General features: G+C 36.2%; 1 protein-coding gene across 1 annotated transcript in view; it reads left to right on the top strand.

The window, feature by feature from the left end:
• Window positions 1–17,243, top strand: part of NECAB3 (N-terminal EF-hand calcium binding protein 3) — a 1,629,394-nt gene that overhangs the window by 1,215,226 nt on the left and 396,925 nt on the right. The window lies entirely within an intron of this gene.

The following is a 17,243-nucleotide window of genomic DNA, read 5'->3' as shown; positions in this document are numbered from 1 at the left end:
ATTTTCCCTTTTACCACCTGAGTGATAATTTGTATTTTACATGGATAGAGACTAATGCTGGTGTACATCTTATAAAACACTATAAAACTCCTGTAGAGAAAATGTCTTCACTTTCAAAGTGACTTTGCTATAATAAAGAAGACTATTTCATCAGACAATGCCAAAGAGGACAGCAGTTAAAAATACTTGCCTGTTTGTTGAAAGAAGCTTCTTTCCAGGTTGCTGAGTGCATAATCCTCGAGTGTCAGGCGTCTATGTCACAAGATGATGAGGATAAAACACAGATGACTGTCTGAAATTAGAAATTGCTGTCAGTGCTGTATCTGTGTGTGCACCAGCAGAGATTCCTTTGTTTAGTTATAGTTTTCTCTTATTCATGTTTGTGTGACTGTTGAGTTAGTATGTATGTGAACTGGGGGTGTGGTGAGGTTTGCGTTTGCCTCCCAGACTTGGGAGTGTAGGGGCTTTGCCTCCTATAAATAATCCTTCCCCTCTTGAGTTTTTGCCCTTGAATGTTTTGGGCATTTGTGTTTGGCATTGTGGTTTGTCATTTTTTTGTCACTGGTGGTTTCATAGTGGAACTGCTGAACATTTTCTCCCAGAATGTTGTGCTTTGTTACATTCTCTTGCTGATTATGTAAAATGAAGTCAACATCTTCATAATGCAAACTTTGAAATTTTGAAATGTAGTAGCTATGTCTCATTTAGCTAAATCTAATTTCTGAAATGCAGCCCTCTTAAAACTATGTTGCTTTTCCTTGGTAGGCTAATAGTGTTTCACTATTAGAAGATGTCAAGGAGCTCATTGCTATATTGTTGTGCTTCTGTTTTCTCCTACAGTGCTCTGTATTGCTTACAGTATGTGTATTACTGTGTCACTCTGTACTCCTGCAACAACCCCCAAGATCTAGTACTCTCAGAGTCATCAGTTAGGGGCTAGTCAAGGGTACAACCTCCTGCAGTGAATGTGTGTATGTGGATGGGATTCTGCTACCTAAGAAAACAGTGTTTTAAAATGTATGGATTGTAGTGTTCTGTTGGGATGTCTACTTTCATTTAATCAGCTTTGTCACAATGAGTTTAATTGAATACCATTAATTAATTAATCCATTAATTATTTTTTTTGCTGTGTTTATTGGGGTACAGCACTAATCAAAATTGACCAACTACGGGTTTAGCCCTGGTTACAGAGTACAACTGTTATGGTACAAAATAACTTCAGACAGCACAGTTCAGTTGAGAAGAATAGTCATTTACTGCAAAGAACACATGTATGTGGGAGACAAAGCAATCAAATTCTTGTCTCCCAGAACATAAAAAACTTTGTTCTTTTATATTTTTCCCTCTATGTATAAAAAAATGACATCTATTAAACTATAGCCAGTGACCAATTAAAATGAACAACTTTATTTTACCTTTACTAGCCAGGAATCTGCTGATGCTTTGCCTGTGCTTTTTCATTTTAGGCACAGGCTCTGGGTATCACATTGGAACTTTCTACAGAGGCACTTGCCACGTTAACACTATTCATATTGGCAGGAAATAAATCATCAAAAACTGACAAAAACTACCAGGAATCCACCTCAAAATAGAATTAATTTCAAAATAGAATATTCAATAAATATTTCCCTTCTTTTACACTTCTCCCTTCACATTCCCCTATTTGATGCTATGAAGCATCACTCAAATCATATATTTTTTTATGACTGTCCAATGGCAACACATTTTTAAATGGTTGGACACTTTTTCACATGCTTTCAGACATTTATCACACGCAGTTTCTTTCTGTTCCTAGCATACATATAATGCTTTACAAGTATAGTTTTATTGGCAATAAAAACATGTCTATGTCTTAAAGAAGTAAAATGGCAGTTCGAATATTTTTATTTTACATCTTACCCCTCAGATTATCACGCAGTCTACTAAAATTGTTTAAAACATTCTCTTCATTATTTTTTCAGGATAACTTCTTACAATTGTGGTCAGTGACTCTGGTCTATTTTTAATATAAACATTTTTGTAATTTAATGCTTTTTCTGGATTCTTAAAGTTTCATAATCAACATTTTGCTTGCAAGTAACATGATTCCTAAAAGGATAATTACTACGGCAATAAGCATAAAAAATTTTTGAAATACCTCCTCTTCAACCAGAAAATAGTTGGATCAAGTACAAGCCCTAGGTCCTCTGTTCAGTGTGCTGTTTAGTATCATGTTCCCAATCAGACCTGTTAAGAGAATAAGATTGTGAGAAATTTCTTGACTGAGGAGAAGACCACAACATTAGTTTTCTTAGGATTAATGAATAGCTTGATAGACATGGACCAGGTACGTAATTAAATGAAATTGTCCTGTAACTTGGTTGGCAGGCCAGAGTAACTTGTAGTGGATTGCAGGAGCAGCATATCATTTGCATACATTATTAATTTAAGATTTGGTAGTTCTAGAGTATGATTATTGACAAATAAGGAGAACAGTGTGGCATCTAGCAAGAACATTGTGGTATACCTGTGTTGTGTACCAGCAGAGAATGAATCTTCGCTATCGGCTTGGAAGGTTCTCTCTTTGAGATAGTTGCAAAACCGGCAAGTGCTGTTCTCACTACAGTGGAGTCTTCTGAGTTTGAGAATAAGGCTGTTGTTGACTTTTTAAAATGTCTTTATGATGTCAACAAAGAGACCTGCAGTAATGAGCTCCTCAATAAAGTTGCAGTAAATGTTATTGGTGGCCTTCACCAGAGAGGACAAGGTACTGAATACATTGTTTAAGCCATGCTATGCATCACATAATAGGCTATAGCTGTTAGTGTGATTAAGTAGTTGTTTGTATAAAAGTTATTCAATTATTTTGGTGATAGGGTTAGGACAGAAATAGGTCTGTAATCCTTCTACTGATTCAGAGAATTGACTTTAGCTTGTGGGCTTTTAACTGCATGCTTCAATGCTGGGAGAGTAGTGCCTGAGAAGAAAGAGAGGTTAAAGATATTAGTAAGAGGTTTAGCAATTGCCTCATCTGCAAGCCTTAAGCATAGACACCAGAAGCTGTTAAAGACTGGGGGGGGGGGGGTGACAGGGGCACTTAGTGAACTAAAAATGGCAATTTTTTTATAACTATTTGCTACCACAACATAGGCTCACTTGAAGGACATTTTAAGCTTAGCCAATTCCCTTTTGGTGCTTGAATTAACATTTTCTGATTGGTCTTAGCTATCACCATGGCTGATAATTGTATATTAGCCCTAGTGAGAACAACTGTGATCATATCATAGATAATTTGAGGGGGCCATGTAAGGGACGCATCATTTAGTAACTGCCTCTATCCATTAGTGGCATGAGGGGAAATCCTGGAGTACATTTTCTATTACCCATCCTTAGATCCAAGTTGCATTTGAATATGGATGGATGAGCTTTGCTTTATTTTTATGGATAGTCTGTTCCGGAACAGTGGTAGCCTCTGTGATATATATCCATCTCTCCACAACATTCAGTTTAGATACCTGGACTGAGTATTTCTGATGCCATTTGACTTGCTGATGTTCAGTAGGTCCATCTGTATTATGTCAGAGGATGCTTTGTATGCCAGACATGTCAACTCTAAGCACTCTGTAGGATACTGAGTACAGTAATAAATCTTTGAGGTGGTCCATGCAAGACCTGTTGTTTAGGACTTGTATCCTTTTAGTAAGGTATCTCTGAAGGTATTCCAATTGTTGCATGGGGCTGAACAGATACATGCCAAAGTGGGCATTATACAAAATGATTGACATAATGAGAGCTTTGTAAAGGGGGACAACAACATCTCTAGATCTAGTCACAATCAATTTGTTTATAAGCTGTGCAATATAGAAAGGCTTTCTTATGACTCTGGGCATGTTGGTTAAAAGTTAGGTCACTGTACACACAAGTTCCCAAATGCCAAACAATTGGATCAGTTCTCAGAGGGCATTGTCATGATTTTGACACCAGTTATTATTTAAGACAAACCTTCCTGCATGACGGTTAAGTCATTTGGGGATTCAATAACTTCTCCTAGCTTGCAGTCATCTCAAACTTACTTAGCTGGCCAAAGCTATTTGGTATTTTCTTTCACTTTTGAGATGTATATGCCAAACTGAAAATGTCTCAGCACTGAACCCTGGGGGACTCCATTGATGACTGGTCTCTTCCCCTGTTTTGATCTCCTGCATCCTGTGAGCCAAGTTGGCAATGCAGCTGGTGATGTAAGTGTTTGCTCCTACATTATTCATCTTTTGTACTACACCTGAGTAGGGGATTGTGTTAAAAGGCTTGGTCAGGTCAAGGTAATGTGGTGTGAACTGTTTTACCTTCATCCATTACTTTGGTAACAAGAGTAAAGCTTAAAATTTACCCATGATTTTGAGCCTTTCACACTTTCCTCTGGGATGTTTTCAAACACATATTTAGGGCCAAGCATACATGTATGCATTCCTTGATTCACCTTCCTGATTGTATTAAATTATATTCCTTGTATAATACACCACACTTGTTAGACTTAAGTTAGGGCGCATTTTAAATTTATTGTTTAAACATTTTTCCAGTAGGTAATGAAACAAAAATGCATTAACCAATAATGACAAAACTGCCCTATTCAGAACATTTCCATCATAAAGGTCTACTTCCACACACAACTGCATTTTAAATGTATTGTTTGAACATTTTTCCAGTAGGCAATGAAGCAAAATGCATGCACCAATAATGACAAAACTGCCCTATTCAGAATATTTCCATGATAACAGTCTACTTCTACACACAATATATAAATACAGAATCACAGTAGTGTAAACCATAGGCATGTTGCACAGCTTCTTGAGCATATTTTCAATTGTGGGGGGGGCAAAAGACCAAAAGCCAGGGACACATTTTAAACATTGCTTGCTAAAGAAAGTTGCTTGCATAAAATGTCATGTTACCACCATGCATTTCACTGCCAAGTCTTGAACTTAGAACCTTGTGCACTACAGTCAGAGCAACACACCACTAAGCTAAACCAGCAGTTTCTTGAAAGACAGGAAGACAAATGTAAATGGCTATCATATCATTTAGTGAATTCAGTTCTCACTTCTCAACATAGCTCTCAACCTCTTAGCACAAAAATATAGAACAAAGCCAATAATGGGAGAATACAGCCCCAAAATAGGGACACATTTCAAATACTGATTTTATAACCTTAGAAAATTGCTAGAATAAAAGGTTTTGTTTTACCACTCCTGAAAACCAGAGGAACAGAACAAAAATGTGAGGCCTAAATTCACAAGTGATGGTGGCTAGGGAATTTAGGCTCTTTTTACCTGTACCCCCTCCCCCCCCCACACACACACACACAGACACCACATACACACACACACACACACACACACACACACACACACACACACACACACACACACACACACACACACACACACACACACAGCAAGCTTCTCTGTGGTATGTCTCCCAGTAAATCCCAACAACCAGTCCAGACTCCATCCTCAGTCCTCTGAGAAGCAGTGGCTTTCACCCAGGCAGCTTCCGAAAATGCAGCAGCTAAATAAAACCATATGTCTGTTCCCACTCACAAAAAGCATTTAAAACAACCTGGAAATATGTGCGCCATGAAACTCCGACAGGCTGGTAGCCCTGACGAGCTGATGTCATCACATGCAGTTGGGAGGTATGGATGATCTGCAGAAGTGGGGGGTGGGCTGCAGAAGTGGGGGGCGGGCTCCCCTCCCCACTTGCTCTATGATTCCGGCACCTACGACCTTAAGAAGATGGAATGAAGTTTGCAAAATTTGGATGCTGAATTGTAAAATTTGATTACAAGGAACTTGGTCTGTTTTTTTCAGAAATTTCAGAGAAGTGAAAATTTGCTACAAAAAAGTCAACATGGTATGAATCAGAGGATGAAGGTTCTTGTTCTTTAGGGATAGAGGAACAAATTGTTGAAAAGGCTTTAGTTGTATCTGTAGAGTTGGCTTACTTGGATTAAAGTAGGACATAACTTGGTCTGGGCAGAACAGAGATGCATTGGTTTCTGAGACTGTCTCACTCCTCTTGGTTCTCCAGTTTAACGACTGGATTGAGTGTTGTCTAAGCAAAGTCTGCATACTCTGTTGTTGTCCATGTCTTTTTTTTGGGTGCTTTAGTTTTCTCCTACATCCCAAAGAAATGCTGTAGCTTAACTGGTGATTGTATAAATTATGGAATGTCAGGCAGTGTGAGTGTGTGTGTTTGTGTTTCTGTGTGTGTGTGTGTGTGTGTGTGTGTGTGTGTGTGTGTGTGTGTGTGTGTGTGTGTGTGTGTGTCTTGCAGTAGGCTTGCACCCCATCAGGTCTAACTCTGTCTGACTTGCACAACAAACTGCTGGGATAGGGTCACAACACTGTACTGGAAAAACAGTCACTACAGAATGTATTTATTTTTATTTTACATTTGTTGACTGGGATAGTCCGACTGGATGCATGTCCATTTTCAGTGGAGAAAAGCTCAAAGGTAAATAGAAACATTAAAAACATGTTACAATTATAATTTTGACAAAGAGTACATAAGCAAACAATAATAAACATGTTCCACAGGTTACAGTTAAACCCTGATGAAATTAAACAGTAGCTGATTAATAGATTTTATAAAATCTAGAAGAGAGATAGCCAGGCTTGATACAATGACATAGCCAGTTTAGTGCCAGATGTTGTTTGAGTCTAGTTTTAAATTGACCTAGGGAGGAGAGTGAAGTAATGTCAGCTGGAAGTGAGTTCCAGGATCTGCCTACAGTGTTTGCAAATAGAGAGTCACCAGCTGCATTGTTAATTTTGCTTGTCTGAATTAGTAGTCTGTTAGAGGATCTAAGCAGTTGTGGACTGTGATAGGGGGTGATAAGATTTTTAAGTGCAGGAGTATTATACGGATTATAAAGGATTTTATAAGCCATGATCAGTTGGTTATACTGAATTAGACTGGGTAGTTCAAGTTACCCAAACTGGTTAAGATTGTTGCAATGATGTGACATAAAAGGCAGCCCAGTGGCAAACCTGGTGATGTGGTTATAGCAGGTTGACAGTTTAAGTACAGTCTTATTTGTGTTAGAGAGTATAGGGGATGCATACAGAAGTGTTGAGAGAAGGTGAGAGTGAGCTATAACAATTTTAGCTGGAGGGGTTAGGAAGGATTTTTTTCTGTAAAGTGACCCTAGTTTTTTATTGATGGTTTTGATTGATTGGTTATATGCAGGTTGAATATTAGATTGTTATCTATAATACAAAAACAACACGAGCAGGTCTTTCTGATAAATCAAATTTTACTTAAAGCGCTTTTCGTTTGCACTAAAGCAAACTTCTTCAGAAGTGAATATAATTACATCTGAATCAATTTAAACACAGATACGGTGACGTAATTAATACCCCACCCATGCAGCAACAATGTAGCTTAAAGCTGTATGCACTTTAAAAGGTTTGCTACAACGTTAAAAACTAAAGTAGCAATCAATCACACATTTATACCCCAATATGTCACAAATGTCAACAAGTTGAATAAAAAAAATATATATACATATATACATATATATATATAAAAATATGTATATATATTAATATATACATCATTATAAATTTATACAACTAATGTTTAAATGTGCCATGATAAGAAATTATCTAATACATTGTTACAAAATTTAAAAAATACTTTAACTATAAATACTTTAAAATAGCAGATATGCAAGCACCGACATTTACTATAAACATTAGTAATTAATAAATATTGATAAACTATACCAAGGATGATCTCTAGTTTTACTTCATTGTGAAATTTACAGAAAGATCTTTGACAAAAAATTAATATGAGCTACCGACTCAAATTTTTGCTTTTCAAAATACAACTAATAGAACACATGTCATTTAACCCAGGGACCCTATAGGCATCTAATCTTATCTGCCAGGCCAATTCCAAATTCTTCTAAACGTGTTCTATTAATTTATCAATATTTATTAATTACTAATGTTTATAGTAAATGGTGCTTGCATATCTGCTATTTTAAAGTATTTATAGTTAAAGTAATTTTTTAATTTTGTAATAATGTATTAGATAATTTCTTTTTGTGGCACATTTAAACATTAGTCGTGTAAATTTATAATAATGTATATATTAATATATATATATATATATATATATATATATATATATATATATATATATATATACACATATTTATATATATATATATATATATATATATATATATAAATATATATATATATATATATATATATATATATATATATACATATATACACATTTTTTTTTTTTTATTTAACTTGACATTTGTGACGTATTGGGGTATAAATGTGTTATTGATTGCTACTTTAGTTTTTAATGTTGTAGCAAACCTTATAAATTGCTTACAGCTTTAAGCTACATTGTTGCTGCATGGGTGGGGTATAAATTACGTCACCGTATCTGTGTTTAAATTGATTCAGATGTAATTGTATTCACTTTTGAAGAAGTTTGCTTTAGTGCAAATGAAAAGCGCTTTAAGTAAAGTTTGATTTATCAGAAAGACCTGCTCGTGTTGTTTTTGTTTTATCGAGTTTGTGTTTCATGATTTTATTGTTATCTATTTGTAGAGGGGTCAGGGGAGATTAATGTGCCATCATTTGCATTTATGGTAAAGGTAAAACCAGGGGACATTTGTGTTGGTAAAAATAACAGCATTTTATTTATTTTTTGGTCTTTAGAGTCAAACAACATTCAGAAAGCCAGTTTTATATAGTGGTAAAAGTGAACTGGGTAGCAGACCATCAGTCTGATGGAGATGTGGTGGAGCAGATCAGGGTGGAGTTATCAGCGTATTGGATACAGCTGACTTTTGGGATGACAATATACAGGTCATTAATGAAGATGGAAAACAGCAGGGGCCCTAGTATAGAGCCTTGTGGTACTCCAAGTAGGCTAGAGAGTTTGTTTTGCCAAAGAACAGCCTACTGTTTCCCATTCAGGTAGGATGTAAACCACTGAAGGGCGCTAGTATCAAGACAGAATGTTTGCAGGATGTGTGTTAGAAGTTGGTGGTTAACCATGTCAAATGTCTTGGAAAGATCCAAGAAGAGGGCAGAAGATATGTGATTGTTGTTGTGATTATGGTTTATGGTGTTGGTGAAAGCAAGTAGGGCTGAAATAGTGCTCTGGTGTGGATGGAAGCTGTGTTGGGTATCTGCCATGAGGTGATTCTGGATTAGGTGGTGCATGAGTTGCCTGTGAATACATTTTTCCATAATCTTTGCAAGTGGAGAGAGTATGGCTATTGGTCTATAATTGGAGAATTCAGTAGAGCTGCCTCCTTTATGAAGTGGGATCACATAGGATATTTTCCAGATGGTGGGAATTCATTGCATATTGCAATTAACAAGGTTTACTAGGGCTTCGTAGAGCTGTAAGGTAAGCATTTTAGCTCTTAAATTACACCAGTTTTAGCACTTAATTTTGCTAGCTATAGATCTGCTATTTTTTAATACAGTTTTTTAGTAAGAGTCATATAGTTAAATGTATTTCTAGGAAAGTTTTAGAGCTGTAAACTAAGTATTTTAGCTCTTAAATTACACCAGTTTTAGCACTTAATTTTGCTAGCTATAGATCTGCTATTTTTTAATACAGTTTTTTAGTAAGAGTCCTATAGTTAATGTATTTCTAGGGAAATTTTAGAGCTGTAAGGTAAGTATTTTAGCTCTCAAATTACACCAGTTTTGGCAGTTAATTTTGCTAGCTATTGATTTGCTATTTTTTAATACAATTTTTTAGTAAGAGTCCTATAGTTAATGTATTTCTAGGTAAATTTTAAGGTCAGGAGTACAATAGCTGGAAGGGGCAGGAGTATATTACACTTTAGCTTGTGTTGTGAGTTAGCCAATTTGTAATGGGGACAAACTGGGGATACTGCTCAACTGACTTGCTGTGCAGGCACAGTGAACAGAGGGGTAGGCAAGGTACAACAGCTACAGTATGAATGTGAGCTAGGTAGTAGAGAGTTTGATTAAAGATGGCACCCTAGGAGGAGGCTGACTAATGAAGATAATCAGGGGGTGGGGGTGGGAGTAGCAGGTAGGGAGAATGGAGTAGAGAGCAGCCAGAAAAGGATTAACCAGGAACTTATGGATCCCACCACCACAGGGAGAAGGGCTAGAAAATGATCAGTGTAAGGTGAGGAATAAGCTTAAAAATATCAGTATCTAACAAAAGACTGATCTGAGTAGCTGTGGAATACTTTAAATAATTATCACTGCAAGCACACAAACAGGGTTGTTTGGCAGTTATGGAGAGAGTTTTGATTAGTATAGAAACTATAATGAAAGTAAAAGCAAAACTTTACCAAATTAAAAAGTAAATGCTTGGGACTGGAACTTTGTGTGAGTGTAAGGCTGATTCAAGGTATTATAGCCCAATCTAGTGGCAGTTGGCTGGATCTCTTCACTGTTGTTGTGCATACACCTTTAAGCCTCAACAGTTTACAAAAACTAAATTGTAATTCACCTATTACAATAGAAAATCTTGAGGGAGTCAGGTTCTTGCTTCCCAGAGGTTTTGGGCAGGGACCAGGACTATTGCAATTAACAAGGTTTCCTAGGGCTTCATAGGGCTGTAAATTAAGTATTTTAGCTCTAAGATTACACCAGTTTTAGCGCTTAATTTTGCTAGTTATAGATCTGCTATTTTTTAATACATTTTTTTAGCAAGGGTCCTATAGTTAATGTATTTCTAAGGAAATTGAGAGCTGTCAGGTAAGTATTTTAGCTCTTAAATTACACCAGTTTTAGCACTTATTTGCTAGCTATGGATTTGCTATTTTTTAATACACTTTTTTAGTAAGCGTCCTATAGTTAATGTATTTCTAGGGACATTTTAGAGCTGTCAGGTAAGTATTTTAGCTCTTAAATAACACCAGTTTTAGCACTTAACTTTGCTAGCTATAAATTTTCTATTTTTATTACATATTTTTAGTAAGAGTCCTGTAGTTAATGTATTTTTAGGGAAATTTTAGAGCTGTAAGGTAAGTATTTTAGCTCTTAAATTACAACAGTATTAACACTTAATTTTGCTAGTCATAGATCTGCTATTTTTAATACAATTTTTTTAGTAATAGTCCTATAGTTAATGTGTTTCTAGGGAAATTATAGAGCTAAAAGGTAAGTATTTTAGCTCTTAAATTACACCAGTTTTGGCACTTAATTTTGCTAGCTATTGATTTACTATTTTGTAATACAAATTTTTAGTAAGATTCCTGTAGTTAATGTATTTCTAGGGAAATTTCAGAGCTGTAAGTTAAGTATCTTAGCTCTTAAATTACACCAGTTTTGGCACTTAATTTTGCTAGCTATAGATTTGCTATTTTTTAATACAATTATTTAGTAAGAGTTTTATAGTTAAAGCATTTCTAGGGAAATTTTAGAGCTGTAAGGTAAGTATTTCATCTCTTAAATTACACCAGTTTTGGCACTTAATTTTGCTAGCTATAGATTTGCTAGTTTTTCATACAATTTTTTTAGTAAGACTCCTATAGTTAATGTATTTCTAGGGAACTTTTAGAGCTGTAACGTAAGTATTTTAGCTCTTAAATTACACCAATTTTAGCACTTAATTTTGCTAGCTCTAGATTTGCTATTTTTTAATACATTTTTTTAGTAAGAGTCCTATAGTTAATGTAGTGCTAGGGAAATTTTAAGGTTAGGAATACAATAGCTTAAGGGGGCAATCTTAAATTACACTTTAGCTTGTGTTGTGAGCTAGCCAGTTTGAAATGGAGATACACTGGGAATACTGCTCAGCTTAGGTACCCTAGGAGGGTCTGACTAATGAAGATAATCAGGGGGTGGGGGTGGGAGTAGCAGGTAGGGAGAATGGAGTAGAGAGCAACCAGAACAGGATTAACCAGGAATTTATGGATCCCTCCCCCACAGGGAGAAGGGCTGAAAAACTATCAGTGTAAGGTGGGGAATAAGCTTAAAGTCTAAGAAAAGACTGATCTGAGTAGCTGTGGAATCCTTTAAATAATTATCACTGCAAGCACACAAACAGTGTTGTTTGGCAGTTATGGCGAGAGTTGTGATTAGTATAGAAACTATAAAGAAAGTAAAAGCAAAACTTTACCAAATTACAAAGTAAATGCTTGGGACTGGAACTTTGTGTGAGTGTAAGGCTGATTCAAGGTATTATAGCCCAATCTAGTGGCAATTGGCTGGATCCCCTCACTGTTATTTTGCATACACCTTTAAGCCTCAACAGTTTACGAAAACTAAATTGTAATTTACCTATTAGAATAGAAAAGCTGGAGGAAGTCACATTCTTGCTTCTCAGAGGTGTTCTTATTTAAGATAGCCAGCTTCACTGGAGAAGGTAGATATTGCTTTATGCAGATAATCCCAGGTGGGAGTGAGAGGGTCACACAAGAAAAAAACCCGTGCAAACTAAAAAATAAAGGTAAATAAGGCAGAATTAGTGCGAAGGTTACAAGAATGTGAAGTGGAGATCATGCAAGGAATAGAGATGGAGAGATATTACATACATTGTAATTAAAATTTATTATATTGCATACACTGTCAGCTCTGTAAAACCACAGACTAACAGCAGTAGCTATTGCAATTAACAAGGTTTCCTAGGGCTTCCTAGAGCTGTAATTTCAGTATTTTAGCTCTTAAATTACACCAGCTTTAGTACTTAATTTTGCTAGCTATAGATTTGCTATTTTTTAATACAATTTTTTAAGAGTCCCATAGTTAATTGCATACAGTATCAGCTCTGTAAAACCACAGACTTACAGCAGTAACATGCAACAGAGAATGGAGTAGAGAGCAGCCAGAACAGGATTAACCAGGAATTTATGGATCTCTCCCCCACAGGGAGAAGGGCTGAAAAACTATCAGTGTAAGGTGAGGAATAAGCTTAAACATATCAGTATCTAACAAAAGACCGATCTGAATACCTGTGGAATACTTTAAATAATTGTCACTGCAAGCACACAAACAGGGTTGTTTGGCAGTTATGGAGAGAGTTTTGATTAGTATAGAAACTATAATGAAAGTAAAAGCAAAACTTTACCAAATTAAAAAGTAAATGCTTGGGACTGGAACTTTGTGAGTGTAAGGCTGATTCAAGGTATTCTAGCCCAATCTAGTGTCAATTGGCTGGATCCCTTCACTGTTGTTGTGCATACACCTTTAAGCCTCAACAGTTTACAAAAACTAAATTGTAATTCACCTATTACAATAGAAAAGCTGGAGGGAGTCAGGTTCTTGCTTCCCAGAGGTTTTACTTAGTTAACACAGCCAGCTTCAGTGGAGAAGTTAGATGTTGCTTTATGCAGTTAATCCCAGGTGTGGGGGGGGGTCACACAGGAAAGAAACCCATGCAAATTGCTGTGCAGGCACAACAAACAGAGCGGTAGGGAAGGTACAACAGCTACAGGATGAAAAAATGAATAGCTTGGTCTGATGCCAGATGATGTTTGTAAGATCGGTGTCATGTGACTTTGTCCATTCCCATAATGTACAATTTCTAAACAAATCTTTGAGTGGCTAAAGGATAATATAAGGATTCTGTATAATCTTTTGTTAACTACACCATCATGGAAATGTTGGTAGTATCTGACTGCTAGGCGTTATTTTTTTCTTCTGTCTTAAGATATACTATTCCAATTCAGAAGAAAGTTAACTCCACCAAACCTAGAAATTACTGACCAATAGCCATCCTCTCCCCTCTCTCAAAAATTCTCGAGAAATGCATTGACAGGCAACTTATTTCATATCTACTTCATGAAAACTTCCCTATCCCCTCTCACCATGGATTTAGACCTCACCACAGCACATCCACAGCCCTTCTATCTTTTACGACACTGTAGTAGAAGCAAGGGACAACAATAAACTCATATCATGTGTCTTCCTCAACCTCAATAAAGCTTCCAACACTGTCTCCCACCCTAAACTTTTCTTTAAACTATCCAAACTAAATCTCTCCACCAACAACAATCTGTTCAATGGCAGACTTCCTACTCAGACCCAAAATCAGAAAAAAGGCCAGCACCAAGGAAGGTTCAAAAGTAGTTTAATAAAACTGAAACTAGACCGGTTTCAGCAGCAAGGCTTTCATCAGTAGTATAGTCAGCAAAAAGCACTTAGTCATCATCTTATATAATGTTCTCTAAGGCATCTATATGACATCACTTCCTGATAAGTCAAAAATGCAAACAAGGCAAAAGTAATTGAAAAATACAATCAAGGCAAAAGTAATTGAAAAATACATAGTTCAGTAAACAAAAAAGTTTGCCTGAGTTGCATGCATATCTCAGATTATAATGAAAAATCCAAAGAGACACAGTATACTGGTATATCAATGATAATAAACAAACTTAATAAAAACATACAATAAAGGGTAAATGCCCAAAAATAAACCCGAAACAAAAGTCAGGTAATAAAATTCTGGTGTTGAATACCAGCCACAGTATCCTAAAATGAGCTGAAATGCAAAACCTAAGCAATGCAACCTGATAAGAAATAAGTACATATCGTAATGCAAGTGATGGTTAATTACAAATTATAATTTATCATTTAATCCAGGAGGAAAAGCCCCAAGTTTAATGATCCACCTTTTTTCTTTGGTATTTAGGATATCATGCCAACCTGTTTTAAAGATCGATTCCCTATGATATGATCAATGATGGTGAATGTAAATTTGGCAGTAGGATGTTTGATAACATGTCTATATAGTGCATTAGTTAATCTTCTGTTTCTAATGTCACCAAGGTGTTCAGAGATCCTGACACGAAACTGTCTAGACGTTTGGCCAATATAAAATGCATGACATGTACATGTGGCAAGATAAATAATCCAGTCTGAACTGCAGTTACCAAAAAACTGTATATCGTATATTTGTCCAGTGTTCCTACTAGTGAAAGAAGTAGTTTTGAAAATATAGTTACAAAACTGCAATGTCCACATGGATAAATGCCTGAAAGTTTATCTCCAGTAAGTGTTCTTTGAGTTGGAGTGTGATCCATGACCCTGGTTTTTATAGTGTGAAAATAGATTCCCTAAAGTTTTGCCTTTCCTATAGGAAAAATAACATCGTTCTCGAGATAATCTTCCAACAATGGATGAGAATTCAATATATTCCAGTGAGTATTAATAATATTTACTAAATTGGCACTATTCCTGCCATAAGTGGTGACAAATCTACATACATCTGATTCCTCATTATGAGTTTTAGTATTGTATTGGAGAAGAGAATCCCTGGATTTAGCATTACTAAATTGGACTGCTGACTCAATAGTATGAGTGGAATAACCTCTGGACAAAAATCTCTTGGTTAGATCCATTTGATGACTCTGAAGATCATCCACTGAGGAACAAATCCTTTTCATCCGCACAAACTGTGATTTGGTATGTTCGAATAATATGTTTCGGATGAAAACTATCAGCATGTAGAAGGGTATTATATTGTGAGAATTTTCTGTATGCGGACGTTCTAAGAGTGTTATCCTCCTGTCGAATTAAATTGACATCCAAATAACTGATTGCACTCCTATTATATTCCACAGTGAATTCGATACCCCAGATGTTCCCATTCAAATGTTGAATAAATTCCTGGAGGTATTCCTCACCTCCTTTCCATATAAGCCAACAGTCGTCCAGGTATCTTCTCCATATATCAATCTCAGGTAGATATATGTTGTGCAAAGGTCATATAAAATCATGTCTTCCATGTAGCCCATAAAAGATCAGCATAGATGGGTGCAAAGGATGCACCCATAGCCGTACCTGTAGTTGCCAATAGCAGTTTTGTTGGAAATAAAAACATTTTAGTTAGAATGTGTTCAGCCATACACAACAATAAGGTGTTCATCCCTGGGGGTATAAATTGGTTTTATTTAGCCAGTATTCCAAGGCATTAATACCCGCCCAATGAGGGATGCTGGTATAGCGAGGATACATCAAGGGTACACATAAGCCATTCAGGGTCCAATTGAGACCGGAGACTATCTGCAAAAATTCAGTCGTGTCCTTGATTCTTGCTCTAACACATGTTAACAGTGGTTTCAATTTTCAGTAAGAAAAACAGACAAGGGTTCAGTGAGTGACCCAATGCCAGATACAATCGGTCTGCCTGGTGGCTGATCAATGGACTTATGAATCTTAGGAAGTAGATAAAGTTGTTGTTTCGTGGGATCCTTAACCATCAAATGAGTTTTGGTTTTATCAGAGATAATTCCAGATTCTACAGCCTTTTCCAAAAATTCATTAATTTCCAAGGCAAAACCTGGAGTCGGATCAATCTCCATCTTCATGTAATGATGACGGTTGGAAAGTTGTCTAAGACCTTCATTCACATAATACTCAGTATCCATCACCACCACCCCTTTGTCGGCAGAAATAATAACAATATCCGTATTGTTTCTGAGTTGTATGAGTGCTATTTGTTCCTTCCTAGACATGTTATGCTTTATAGTGTCAACAGAACCCAAATTGAAGTGTATATCCTTTATAACTGCCTGCTGGAAAACAGCAACATGTTTATCCATGGGAGGGTTAAATGTAGATTTGTGAAATCTAAAATCAGATGATCTTTGAGCATTGTCAGTTTGATCTTGTTGTTGATAAATAATTTCAAGTTAATTTTCCTACAAAAATCCATTGTATCAGAAACCAAAATACTTTCATCAGTGAAAAAACCAGGTATGAAACCAAGGCCTTTATTAAGAAGGGAATATTGATCATCAGTCAAAATATGACTTGAAATATTTAAAACATTAGTACATGAATGATTTACTTCACTATCGACATGAAGAGCTCTTCTAAGTTTTTGACCTCTGTGTTTCCTTCCTGCCCTGTATTTTTTCCCCTAAAGGGACCTCAGTCCTTGACCCCTTCTAGCATTTGGAGAATCACCAATATTAGGTGTCTCAGTATCAGTAGTCGAAGAATCCTCACCAGAGGTAATAAAGCTAGGCCCAGTCTTTTTTAAAATAGACCTTGGTCTCTTTTTGCGTATAAATGAAGCATTCTTGGTACCATGAGCAAACCTCACACCCCTTTGTGAATCAAATTGTTTGCCCCTATCATAATCTTCCTTATCCCGGGCAAATTTATGCAATTTCTTTTTCTTAAGGTTATTTTCCAAAATAGAGATTTCTTTAGATAATTTGCCAAGACAACCCTGAAAACTAGCCTCATGTTCAAAACATGTAACAACCTGACACGGTTTGAACATGG

This window comes from Protopterus annectens, chromosome 12.part0 (assembly GCF_019279795.1).
Source record: "Protopterus annectens isolate FY-2018-M chromosome 12.part0, PAN1.0, whole genome shotgun sequence".
Lineage (NCBI taxonomy): Eukaryota > Metazoa > Chordata > Ceratodontiformes > Protopteridae > Protopterus > Protopterus annectens.
Note: the sequence above shows the minus strand (reverse complement) of the source record. Positions and strands in the feature narration are given on the sequence as shown.